At 37.8% G+C, this 12,509-nt stretch overlaps 1 protein-coding gene across 4 annotated transcripts in view; it reads right to left on the bottom strand.

Moving 5' to 3' along the window:
- MAP4K5 (mitogen-activated protein kinase kinase kinase kinase 5) overlaps positions 1-12,509 on the bottom strand; it is a 127,146-nt gene that overhangs the window by 74,165 nt on the left and 40,472 nt on the right. The gene's annotated exons all lie outside the window — the stretch shown is intronic.

The raw sequence follows: 12,509 nt of genomic DNA on the forward strand, positions 1-12,509 counted from the left end.
CTCTGCGACCCCATAGACGGCTGCCCACCAGGCTTCCCCATCCCTGGGATTCTCCAGGCAAGAACACTGGAGTGGGTTGCCATTTCCTTCTCCAATGCATGAAAGGGAAAAGTGAAAGTGAAGTCGCTCAGTCGTGTCAGACTGTAGCGACCCCATGGACTGCAGCCCACCAGGCTCCTCCACTGTGGGATTTTCCAGCCAAGAGTACTGGAGTGGGTTGCCATTGCCTTCTCCGGAGTTCATAAATGAGTACATTTATATTATGTAAATGTAATATAATGTACAAGATCTCAAGGTCTGGATTAACACACCTGGATTTAAGTCTGGACTCAGCCATTCATTGGCAATGTAACCTTGGGCAACCGAACTCTTCTGAATCACACCTGAATCCATTACCTACTATTTAAATTCATTCCTTATCTACTATTTTGGCTTCCTTATCTACCACTTCCCTAAATATTCCCTGCTGCAGTTGCTGGCCATTTTTGTAACAGATTCTTATGTCCCGAAGTTTCTGTTACTGCAAGTCTCTCAGGTGTGAAAGATGTGAGGAAGAGGATAGAGTGCATTTAGTACAATATCTGACACAGAATAAATGCAATAGCAGTATTATATGTTGGAGACAAGAAAGATACAAACAAACATGTTCCTCATTAAGATATCACCTTAAGATATTTTTATTAGATAGTGTTTGGAAATATTCTTTTGCAAAACAACATCAGGTTTAAAACCTGAGCCTTCCTGCATTGTAGGTGTATTCTTCTACCACTGTGCCACCATGAAAGCCCTAGCTCTAACTTAGTCATCTTAGAATAACATACAAGGATCAAGAAGGAAAAACTTAGAAATTAGGTCTTAGATAAATAAATAAAATTCACACAAATCAGAGATATTTCCCCTTTATACAGCAACTTTCAACTGAAAGCCAAAACAAAATAATATTTTTGCCATGTCATAAAATACTTTTCAAAAAAAATCAAACATTACTGATGTGGTTTATATACACATTTAAGTATGAAACACCAAATTTATTTATAATCATGAAAACACTCTTTTCAACAGTCCCTTCATGTAAACATTAATTGATATTTCAGTTAACAATTTTAAAGAACTAGATAAATCAAAAAGGACACAGTCTTGAAACAATCAAAATCTAAGCGAAAATCTTTACAGAAAATTTAGCTTTTACTTGTAAAAGTGAGAAAACACGTACCACATGAATGGTTACATATACCCTAAACATAAGAGTCTGCAAAGAGAAGGGGATTAGTGAAGATAATCCAAAATAGACAATAATCTCACATTCCCCATTATCAACAGAGGCAGCAAGAGGGAGCAATTCTTGAAGAGTATCGTAAAAACCTGCCCATGTGGAGGCTTTGCCTGTCCACTTATGGATACAAAGAATTGTCTCTCCTTCCTCCTCCCTCTGAGCCCTCTCATTAGAGTAGTTCTCACCCATCTGCCTGAAACTTTTCCATTATATACTAAATTTTATTATTTATACAGGGTAATTTCAACAAGCAGGCTAGATTCCAGTCCATCCTTCATTTTATCAAGAAGCCCTGAATTACAAAGGAAACAAAAATAAAGAATCACTCTTTGTTACTATATGCTTTGGATATCTACCTACTCACTTCCATGTGTTTCTTTTCAAATTATTTATTTTTAATTGGAGGATAATTGCTTTACAATATTGTTTTGGTTTCCGCCATATATCAACATGAATCAGCCATAGGTATAGGTATGTCCCCTTCCTCTTCAACTTTCTTCCTACCTCCCTCCCCATCCCAACTCTCTATGTGTTTCTGATGGTTTTTGGCTGTGTAATCTGGCTTCTAGGATCTTAGTTTCCTGACCAGGGATAGAATCAGTGTGCTCTGCAATGAAGGCACAGAGTTTTAATCACTGGACCACCAGGGAATTCCCTACCCACTAACTTTTCTTTTTAATTGAAGTATAGTTGACATCTACCCACTTCTAAGTGATCACCAAAGTCTCATCCATTGGATCACTGAAAAAGCAAGAAAAGTTATGACCAACCTAGATAGCATATTGAAAAGCAGCGATATTACTTTGCCAACAAAGGTCCGTCTAGTCAAGGCTATGGTTTTTCCAGTGGTCATGTATGGATGTGAGAGTTGGACTATGAAGAAAGCTGAGCGCCGCAGAATTGATGCTTTTGAGCTATGGTGTTGGAGAAGACTCTTGAGAGTCCCCTGGACTGCAAGAAGATCCAACCAGTCCATTCTACAGGAGATCAGCCCTGGGTGTTCTTTGGAAGGAATGCTGCTAAAGCTGAAACTCTAGTACTTTGGCAAAGAGTTGACTCATTGGAAAAGACTCTGATGCTGGGAGGGATTGGGGGCAGGAGGAAAAGGGGATGACAGAGGACGAGATGGCTGGATGGAATCACTGACTTGATGGACGTGAGTCTGAGTGAACTCCAGGAGTTGGTGATGGACAGGGAGGCCTGGGTGCTGCGATTCATGGGGTCGCAAAGAGTCGGACATGACTGAGCGACTGAACTGAACTGATACCTACCCACTTTTAAGTGATCACCAAATTCTCATCCGTTGGATCATTGAAAAAGCAAGAGAATGCAAGAAAAACATCTACTTCTGCTTTATTGACTATGCCAAAGCCTTTGACTGTGTAGATCACAATAAACTGGAAAATTCTTAAAGAGATGGAAATACCAGACTACTTGACCTGCCTCCTGAGAAATCTGTATGCAGGTCAGGAAGCAACAGTCAGAACTGGACATAGAACAACACAGACTGGTTCCAAATCAGGAAAGGAGTACGTCAAGGCTGTATATTGTCACCCTGATTATTTAACTTCTACGCAGAATACATCATGAGAAATGCTGGGCTGGATGAAGCATAGCTGGAATCAAGATGGCTGGGAGGAATATCAATAATCTCAGATATGCAGATGACACCACCCTTATGCCTGAAAGCGAAGAACTAAAGAGCCTCTTCATGAAAGTCAAAGAGGAGAGTTTAAAAAGTTGGCTTAAAACTCAACATTCAGAAAACTAAGATCATGGCATCCAGTCCCATCACTTCATGGCAAATAGATGGGGAAACAATGGAAACAATGAGAGACTTTATTTTTGTGGGCTCCAAAATCATTGCAGTGGTGACTGCAGCCATGAAACTAAAAGATGCTTACTCGTTGGAAGAAAAGCTATGACCAACCTAGACAGCATACTAAAAAGCAGAGACATTATTTTGCCAACAGAGGTCCATCTAGTCAAAGCTATGGTTTTTCCAGTAGTCACGTATGGAAGTGAGAGTAGGAACGATAAAGAATGCTGAGTGCCGAAGAATTGATGCTTTTGAACTGTGGTGTTGGAGAAGACTCTTGAGAGTCCCTTGGACTGCAAGGAGATCCAACCAGTGCATCCTAAAGGACATCAGTCCTGAATATTCATTGGAAGGACTGATGCTGAAGGTGAAACTCCAATACTTTGGCCACCTGATGTGAGGAACTGACTCACTGGAAAAAACCCTGATGCTGGGAAAGATTAAAAGCGGGAGGAGAAAGGGACAACAGAGGATGAGATGGTTGGATGGCATAACCAACACAATGGACATGAATTTGAGTAGGCTCCAGGAGTTGGTGATGCACAGGGAATCCTGGCGTGCTGCAGTCCAGGCTGTTGCAGAGTTGGACACAACTGAGCGACTGAACTGAACAAGTATCTTCATTCCAATTTTATCCTGTGTTCAGAAACTGGAATCTAAGTGAAACAGAACACTCTAGCATTCCATGTGGTTTTTACCTATTAAATGGCAGAAAATGTCTACTTACCCTTTATTAGTTTTCTGCATGTATTATTTAAAACTAATAAAATTTTGGTGTGACCTCAAAATCAACATCTTCTACTAATTCAGATTTGAACTTTTGAAATAGTGAAGATAGGGTTCCAATATCTAAATTTACAGATTATTTCTAAAAATAAAAAATATTAAGGTTTTTAAAATAGAAGTAAATACTGAAAAGCAGGAACATACCACTTAATCGGAATAGTTGACACTTCTCCTATTTGGCCAAACCTCCTACTTCGGGATTTCTTTCAAGAACATTAACAAGGCAAACTAATGGTTGTTTAAATCTTTATAAAATTTCTGACTTTTAAAAAATTTACTGTACATTTTCCATTTATATTTCCAGGAAACAAGATGAGGAGGGCATGGGACGAAGCTGTGGGCAGGTGAGGTCCGGGCACCACGGGGTCAGCGCTGGCTTGACTTAATCAGGGATGTTCCACTAACGCCTTTTATAGAAAAGTAGAAATATGTATCTTATTGGTAAAGCATAAATTATTAAACTTGAATATTTTTTAAAAGCAAAAAAAAAAAAAAAAATAAAAAATAAATAAAAAAAGTTTTAAACATCTATTTAAAGATATTTAAAGATTCCAATTCCAGTGCGTTCTCCAGTGCCAAGAGAACGCACTGGTCATAGCAAACACCCTCTTCCAACAACACAAGAGAAGACTCTACACATGGACATCACCAGAATGTCAACACCGAAATCAGACTGATTATATTCTTTGCAGCCAAAGATGGAGAAGCTCTATACAGTCAGAAAAACAAGATGGGGCGCTGATCGTGGCTCAGATCATGAACTCCTTATTGCCAAATTCAGACATAAATTTATAAGAAAGTAGGGAAAACCACTAGACCATTCAGGTATGACCTAAATCAAATCCCTTATAATTATACAGTGGAAGTGAGAAATAGATTTAAGGGACTAGATCTGATAGAGTGCCTGATGAACTATGGTCGGAGGTTTGTGACATTGTACAGGAGACAGGGATCAAGACCATCCCCATGGAAAAGAAATGCAGAACAGCAAAATAGCTGTCTGGGGAGGCCTTACAAATAGCTATGAAAAGAAGAGAAGCAAAAAGCAAAGGAGAAAAGGAAAGATATAAGCATCTGAATGCAGAGTTCCAAAGAATACCAAGGAGAGATAAGAAAGCCTTCCTTAGTCATCAATGCAAAGAAATAGAAGAAAACAACAGAATGGGAAAGACTAGAGATCTCTTCAAGAAAACTAGAGATACCAAGGGAACATTTCACGCAAAGATGGGCTTGATAAAGGACAGAAATGGTATGGACCTAACAGAAGCAGAAGATATTAAGAGGAGGTGGCAAGGATACACAGAAGAACTGTACAAAAAAGATCTTCATGATCAAGATAATCACGATGGTGTGATCACTCACCTAGAGCCAGACATACTGGAATGTGAAGTCAAGTGGGCCTTAGAAAGCATCACTATGAACAAAGCTAGTGGAGGTGATGGAATTCCAGTTGAGCTATTTCAAATCCTGAAAGATGATGCTGTGAAAGTGCTGTACTCAATATGGCAGCAAATTTGGAAAATTCAGCAGTGGCCACACGACTGGAAAAGGTCAGTTTTCATTCCTTTCCTAAAGAAAGGCTATGCCAAAGAATGCTCAAACTACCACACAATTGGACTCATCTCACACACTAGTAAAGTAATGCTCAAAATTCTCCAAGCCAGGCTTCAGCAATATGTGAACCGTGAACTTCCTGATGTTCAAGCTGGTTTTAGAAAAGGCAGAGGAACCAGAGATCAAATTGCCAACATCCGCTGGATCATCAAAAAAGCAAGAGAGTTCCAGAAAAACATCTATTTCTGCTTTATTGACTATGCCAAAGCCTTTGACTGTGTGGATCACCACAAACTGTGGAAAATTCTGAAAGAGATGGGAATACCAGAGCACCTGACCTGCCTCTTGGGAAACCTATATGCAGGTCAGGAAGCAACAGTTAGAACTGGACATGGAACAACAGACTGGTTTCAAATAGGAAAAGGAGTACATCAAGGCTGTCTATTGTCACCCTGCTTATTTAACTTATATGCAGAGTACATCATGAGAAACGCTGGGCTGGAAGAAGCACAAGCTGGAATCAAGATTGCAGGGAGAAATATCAATAACCTCAGATATGCAGATGACATCACCCTTATGGCAGAAAGTGAAGAGGAACTAAAAAGTCTCTTGATGAAAGTGAAAGAGGAGAGTTTAAAAAGTTGGCTTAAAGCTCAACATTTAGGAAATGAAGATCATGGCAACTGGTCCCATCACTTCATGGCAAATAGATGGGGGAACAGTAGAAACAGTGAGAGACTTTATTTTGGGGGGCTCCAAAATCACTGCAGATGGTGATTGCAGCCATGAAATTAAAAGACACTTACTCCTTGGAAGAAAAGTTATGACCAACCTAGATAGCATATTACTTTGCCAACAAAGGTCTGTGTAGTCAAGGCTATGGTTTTTCCAGTAGTCATGTATGGATGTGAGAGTTGGACTGTGAAGAAAGCTGAGTGCCGAAGAATTGATGCTTTTGAACTGTGGTGTTGGAGAAGACTCTTGAGAGTCCCTTGGACTGCAAGGAGATCCAACCAGTCCATTCTAGAGGAGATCAGCCCTGGGTGTTCTTTGGAAGGAATTCTGCTGAAGCTGAAACTCCAGTACTTTGGCCACCTCATGCAAAGAGTTGACTCATTGGAAAAGACTCTGATGCTGGGAGGGACTGGGGGCAGGAGGAAAAAAGAGGATGAGACGGCTGGATGGCATCACTGAGTCTATGAACGTGAGTTTGAGTGAACTCCGGGAGTTGGTGATGGACAGGGAGGCCTGGCGTGCTGCGATTCATGGGATTGCAAAGAGTTGGACACGACTGAGCAACTGAACTGAACTGAAAGATTCCAACATATCTGAAAACTGTCTAATCTAGTAAAATACATCTAATTCACCATTTTATTTATAAATATTGGATTATTTCACAAAGATTTCCAATTTAGCATTTTAAAAAACACGTAAACAAAGTATACTGCATTAGCACCCTGGGTAATGATTTCATGAAGTTCCATGCCTCTATGCAAGGCTCACAGTTTTAAACAAATGATAATTTGGAAAATTTTAAAGTACCATCATGTAGTTCTACCATAATAAGGGGATAATGTGAGCAGAGAAGACTTGAGAAGGCAAATGAGGAATATGATGATCACCTTTCTCAAACTCGGATTGTTCTGGCTATTGGCTGGCACTAACTACAGATTTGTTGAGCAAAATGAGCATCTGTAAAATGAGTTAGAGGGTAGGCTGAAATTCAGACACAAACAGGAAAATAGGGTGACATGCACAATTGTAATATCTGCCTGCTTTTCTAGAGCAGCCCTGATGCCTCACCAAACAGATGATAAAACTCAAAATGGTATCATTGGTAGTGTTTATTTTAAATACCTAAGTCACCATTTGTAAAATGGTGCTTCTATTTAAAAAGTATAGACTATAAAAATGATAGAGAAATTTCTATCTATAAAAAAGATAGAGAAATGCTTAAATCACTCTTAAAAATAATCATTTGCTTTCATATGTATACAAAGGGCAACAAAAATATAGGGGAAAATGCTCATTCATCTTATCAATTATTTCTGTGGCCAATTAAAAAAATAGTTTTCTGTGCTAATCTATTTTTGCTCTTAACCCTAAGATTCACTTTAGGATTAGTACTAGAAGAGTCTCAAAAGTCATTTATTTTAGTGAAATTTTAAATATAATATTATACAATTAAATTACCAGGAACAAGTCAGTAAATCTGTAATAACATTCAAGACTTTAAAATGATTATAAATTTCAATAATCTATTTTTAACTGGGGTGAAAAGTATAATTGAGTTACAGCTGAGATTTCATTTACTTAAAAAAAAAAAAAACTGTTTATCTTTTACCAGATGCAGGCTTTTTTCTAAGTCAGATTGGCAAATAATTATTTTTTCATGTCTAAATAAAATTCTAAACCAGCTCATCTGTTAAATAAATACAAGGAAGCACTTTTGCATTATACTGGCTTTGATGCGATTTTTTTTTTTTAAGTTGCATAGTACAGTCAAAAATTCATTTTTGAAATACAGCTGTCTCCAGAAATTATTTGAGGCATCGGAAACAAATGTTGGGAAAATTCAATACTATAACATCGTATTTGTCACATAAAACTCCCCTAACTCTGTTTGCAAAATGTGAAAAACACATCTACTTTGGCTTTTCTGAAAATGCTAAAAAAAAAAAAAAAAGGTATAAAAGTCTATGATTAACATAGAAATTATTTTTTTAAAGGCAAAAACAAAAGAAAACAAAACCACAAATAAAACATATAATAATGAAATAACCCAAATGAATAAAATCACTGTCACAAACAGAAGACCAATTTCTCAGATTCTAAAACACAGATTATGAAAATAAATGAAACTATTCACTAAAAGTATGTATATTTAAACTGTAAGAAAAACATTTCTCAGGTGACTAATTTTATAGGTATTTACTATTAATAAATTTAATGAATTTACTGAAATCACAATTACTGTTAATAATGAATTGAAATCTAAATAATAAGACCTGAACATCACAGATTAGAGAAGATATGTAGTATTAGTGCCACAGACAATTGAGCAGCAACTTCAGCAAGAAGCAGCAAGTTACCTACAAGAGGAAAAATAATCAGGCAAGCCTTATAGCTTTATTCTAATAATATTCAAAGCAGAAAATGTCTATATATTTTCTGAGGGCAGGAGAAGAATGTATGATGTAATAATTCTATATCTAGTCAACTGGTCATTCTCATTTAAAAGACAACAGAAAGTCATTTATAATATTCCCCTGTACAAAGGTATTTATTGAATGTCCTCTATGTGCCTACACTATTTCTGGTGCTGAACTATAACAGTAAAGACAGATCACTAGTCTCATGCCTCTTAACATGCCAGGAGAGACAGACATTAAACAAACAAATACAAAGAAATAAGAAAAATGTTACGCAGGCACATGTCCTAGACATGTGAGAACTAAAATAACAAAGATCTGAGTGACTACTTTAACTTATGTAGTCAGAACTGGGTCTTTACGAGGCTACAACATTTAAGCTGAAATCTGAATGACCAGGAGGGCTTCTGGAAAAAGACCATGAAAACTAGTACTTCACGCGGAAAAGAAGAGTCAGTTTAATTTTGGACTGACTACATAAAAAAGAAAAAAATAAGAAGGGAATAGGGAAGGGAAAAAGATACATGATGAGCTCAGAGAAGCAGACAGGGCCAATCACATAAGCAAGGTTGAAAGTTTGAATATTATTTATTCTAAGTGCAATTTTGAAGCTCCAGGAAGGTTTTAAGGAGGAGAGCATTATGATATATGATATGTATTTTAAAAGGACCATTCTGGTGGCACTGTGGGAACTAGATGGCGATAGATGGGAGGTCTGGGAGAGGAAACAGAGAGACTAGAGGGGAAAGATGGCAATAAGAAGTAGATGGATTCAGTATATGTTTTGAAGGTTGAGTTGAAAAAACTTGCTGACAGACTGACCCTGAAGTACAAAAGAAAGAGAAATCAAGGACAATGCCTATTTTTTTGGCTTGGCTAGTGGCTTAGCAAAATGGGGAAGACTGAGGGAAGAGAAAGCTTGAGAAGAACAATTAATTTGTGAATCAAAATTATGTTATTCTTGATAGTCACAGGAAAATCAATGTGATGATACGATTCAACTTGGCAACAACTGATACAAAAAAAAAAAAGCAACAAGGACATGGAATGAAAGGATGGTGAGGACTGAATCTATTTAATTATAAAACTAAGCCTAAATAATTGGTATCTCTTAATTTTAAAAAAAGATATAAAAGATATGCAGGCTAATACACATGCATGCCCTAGTATAATCAAAAAATTCTAAGACGAAAATCCTCAAATAAATTAACAAGCATCTGAAAACTGGGAGATGAAGAGGCAGAAGGACTATGAAGTTCAACATCTTTAAACCTATACAGCTAATGACTGTTTCATTTCTTAAGTTGATAAATTAAAAACCTAAATTTAAGTATATTATTTAAAGTCTTATGTATATATAAATAAGTATATTATTTATACTTATAAATAAGTATATTATTTAAAGTATTATGCAAAGAAATAGAGGAAAACAATAGAATGGGAAAGACTAGAGAGCTCCTCAAGAAAATCAGAGATACCAAAGGAACGTTTCATGAAAAGATGGGCTCGATAAAGGACAGAAATGGTATGGAACTAAGAGAAGCAGAAGATATTAAGAAGAGATGGCAAGAAGAACTGTACAAAAAACATTTTCACGACCCAGATAATCACGATGGTGTGATCACTGACCTAGAGCCAGACAGCCTGGAATGTGAAGTCAAGTGGGCCTTAGAAAGCATCACTACGAACAAAGCTAGTGGAGGTGACAGAATTCCAGTTGAGCTATTTCAAATCCTGAAAGATGATGCTGTGAAAGTGCTGTACTCAATATGCCAGCAAATTTGGAAAACTCAGCAGTGGCCACACGACTGGAAAAGGTCAGTTTTCATTCCAATCCCTAAGAAAGGCAACGCCAAAGAATGCCCAAACTACCGCACAATTGCACTCATCTCACACGCTAGTAAAGTAATGCTTAAAATTCTCCAAGCCAGGCTTCAGCAATATGTGAACCGTGAACTTCCTGATGTTCAAGCTGGTTTTAGAAAAGGCAGAGGAACCAGAGATCAAATTGCCAACATCCGCTGGATCATGGAAAAGCAAGAGAGTTCCAGAAAAACATCTATTTCTGCTTTATTGACTATGCCAAAGCCTTTGACTGTGTGAATCACAATAAACTGTGGAAAATTCTGAAAGAGATGGGAATACCAGACCACCTGATCTGCCTCTTGAGAAATTTGTATGCAGGTCAGGAAGCAACAATTAGAACTGGACATGGAACAACAGACTGGTTTCAAATAGGAAAAGGAGTTCGTCAAGGCTGTATATTGTCACCCTGTTTATTTAACTTACATGCAGAGTACATCATGAGAAACGCTGGGCTGGAAGAAGCACAAGCTGGAATCAAGATTGCCGGGAGAAATATCAAGAACTTCAGATATGCAGATGACACCACTCTTATGGCAGAAAGTGAAGAGGAACTCAAAAGCCTCTTGATGAAGGTGAAAGTGGAGAGTGAAAAAGTTGGCTTAAAGCTCAACATTCAGAAAACGAAGATCATGGCATCCAGTCCCATCACTTCATGGGAAACAGATGGGGAAACAGTGGAAACAGTGTCAGACTTTATTTTTCTGGGCTCCAAAATCACTGCAGATGGTGACTGCAGCCATGAAATTAAAAGATGCTTACTCCTTGGAAGGAAAGTTATGACCAACCTAGACAGCATATTCAAAAGCAGAGACATTACTTTGCCAACAAAGGTCCGTCTAGTCAAGGCTATGGTTTTCCCTGTGGTCATGTATGGATGTGAGATTTGGAGTGTGAAGAAAGCTGAGCACTGAAGAATTGATGCTTTTGAACTGTGGTGTTGGAGAAGACTCTTGAGAGTCCCTTGGACTGCAAGGAGATCCAACCAGTCCATTCTGAAGGAGATCAGCCCTGGGATTTCTTTGGAAGGAAAGATGCTAAAGCTGAAACTCCAGTACTTTGGCCACCTCATGCGAAGAGTTGACTCATCTGAAAAGACCCTTATCTGATTTAAAGTCTTAGATGCCATCCTCTGATAAAACTACAAACTGTTTACTTTTCAACTTATCAGCAATAAAAGTAAAAGAAACCTCTAGCTATATTTTGTTTAAAATCTTCAAAAAACATTAAATACAAAACCCACTGTAACAGAAGATCAATCATCTCACTAAATTTTAAAATGACTGACCTAGAAAGAGCAAGATTCAGATTCGGTTATAAAATAAAATTTAAAGATAATTACATGACAAACACCTAAAAACCAATGATCCAAAAAGAAAGCAAAATGATAGGCCTAAATTTAACAGCATTATTCTGTTGTTATATGATACATAAATACAAACAAGAAAGAAGGGTTGGCATTACAATGTTTGACACAGTTATAATCAAAGCAAAAAGAGCATCAAAAAGCACTAAAATTGACAATTCTATTGAAAAATATTAATTAATGGCACCCCACTCCAGTACTCTTGCCTAGAAAATCCCATGGACGGAGGAGCCTGGTAGGCAGCAGTCCATGGGTCGCTACAGTCAGACAACAGACAAACTTCACTTTCACTTTTCACTTTCATGCATTGGAGAAGGAAATGGCAACCCACTCCAGTATTCTTGCCTGGAGAATCCCAGGGATGGGGGAGCCTGGTGGGCTGCCATCTATGGGGTCGCACAGAGTCGGACACGAGTGAAGTGACTTAGCAGCAGCAAGACTGTCACAGACTAAATAAATCCAATATAATGACTCACATAAATATCAACAGTAACCAAAATAGAAAGTAAAAGAGAAGAAAAAACTGTTATTCATGATAGCAAGAATTACCATAAATTTGAAGGCCTATGTGGCAAGAGCCTTTTGATGAAAGTGAAAGAGGAGAGTGAAAAAGTTGGCTTAAAGCTCAACATTCAGAAAATGAAGATCATGGCATCTGGTCCCATCACTACATGGGAAATAGATGGGGAAACAGTG

The sequence above is a fragment of the Bos indicus x Bos taurus genome, chromosome 10 (genome assembly GCF_003369695.1).
Source record: "Bos indicus x Bos taurus breed Angus x Brahman F1 hybrid chromosome 10, Bos_hybrid_MaternalHap_v2.0, whole genome shotgun sequence".
Lineage (NCBI taxonomy): Eukaryota > Metazoa > Chordata > Mammalia > Artiodactyla > Bovidae > Bos > Bos indicus x Bos taurus.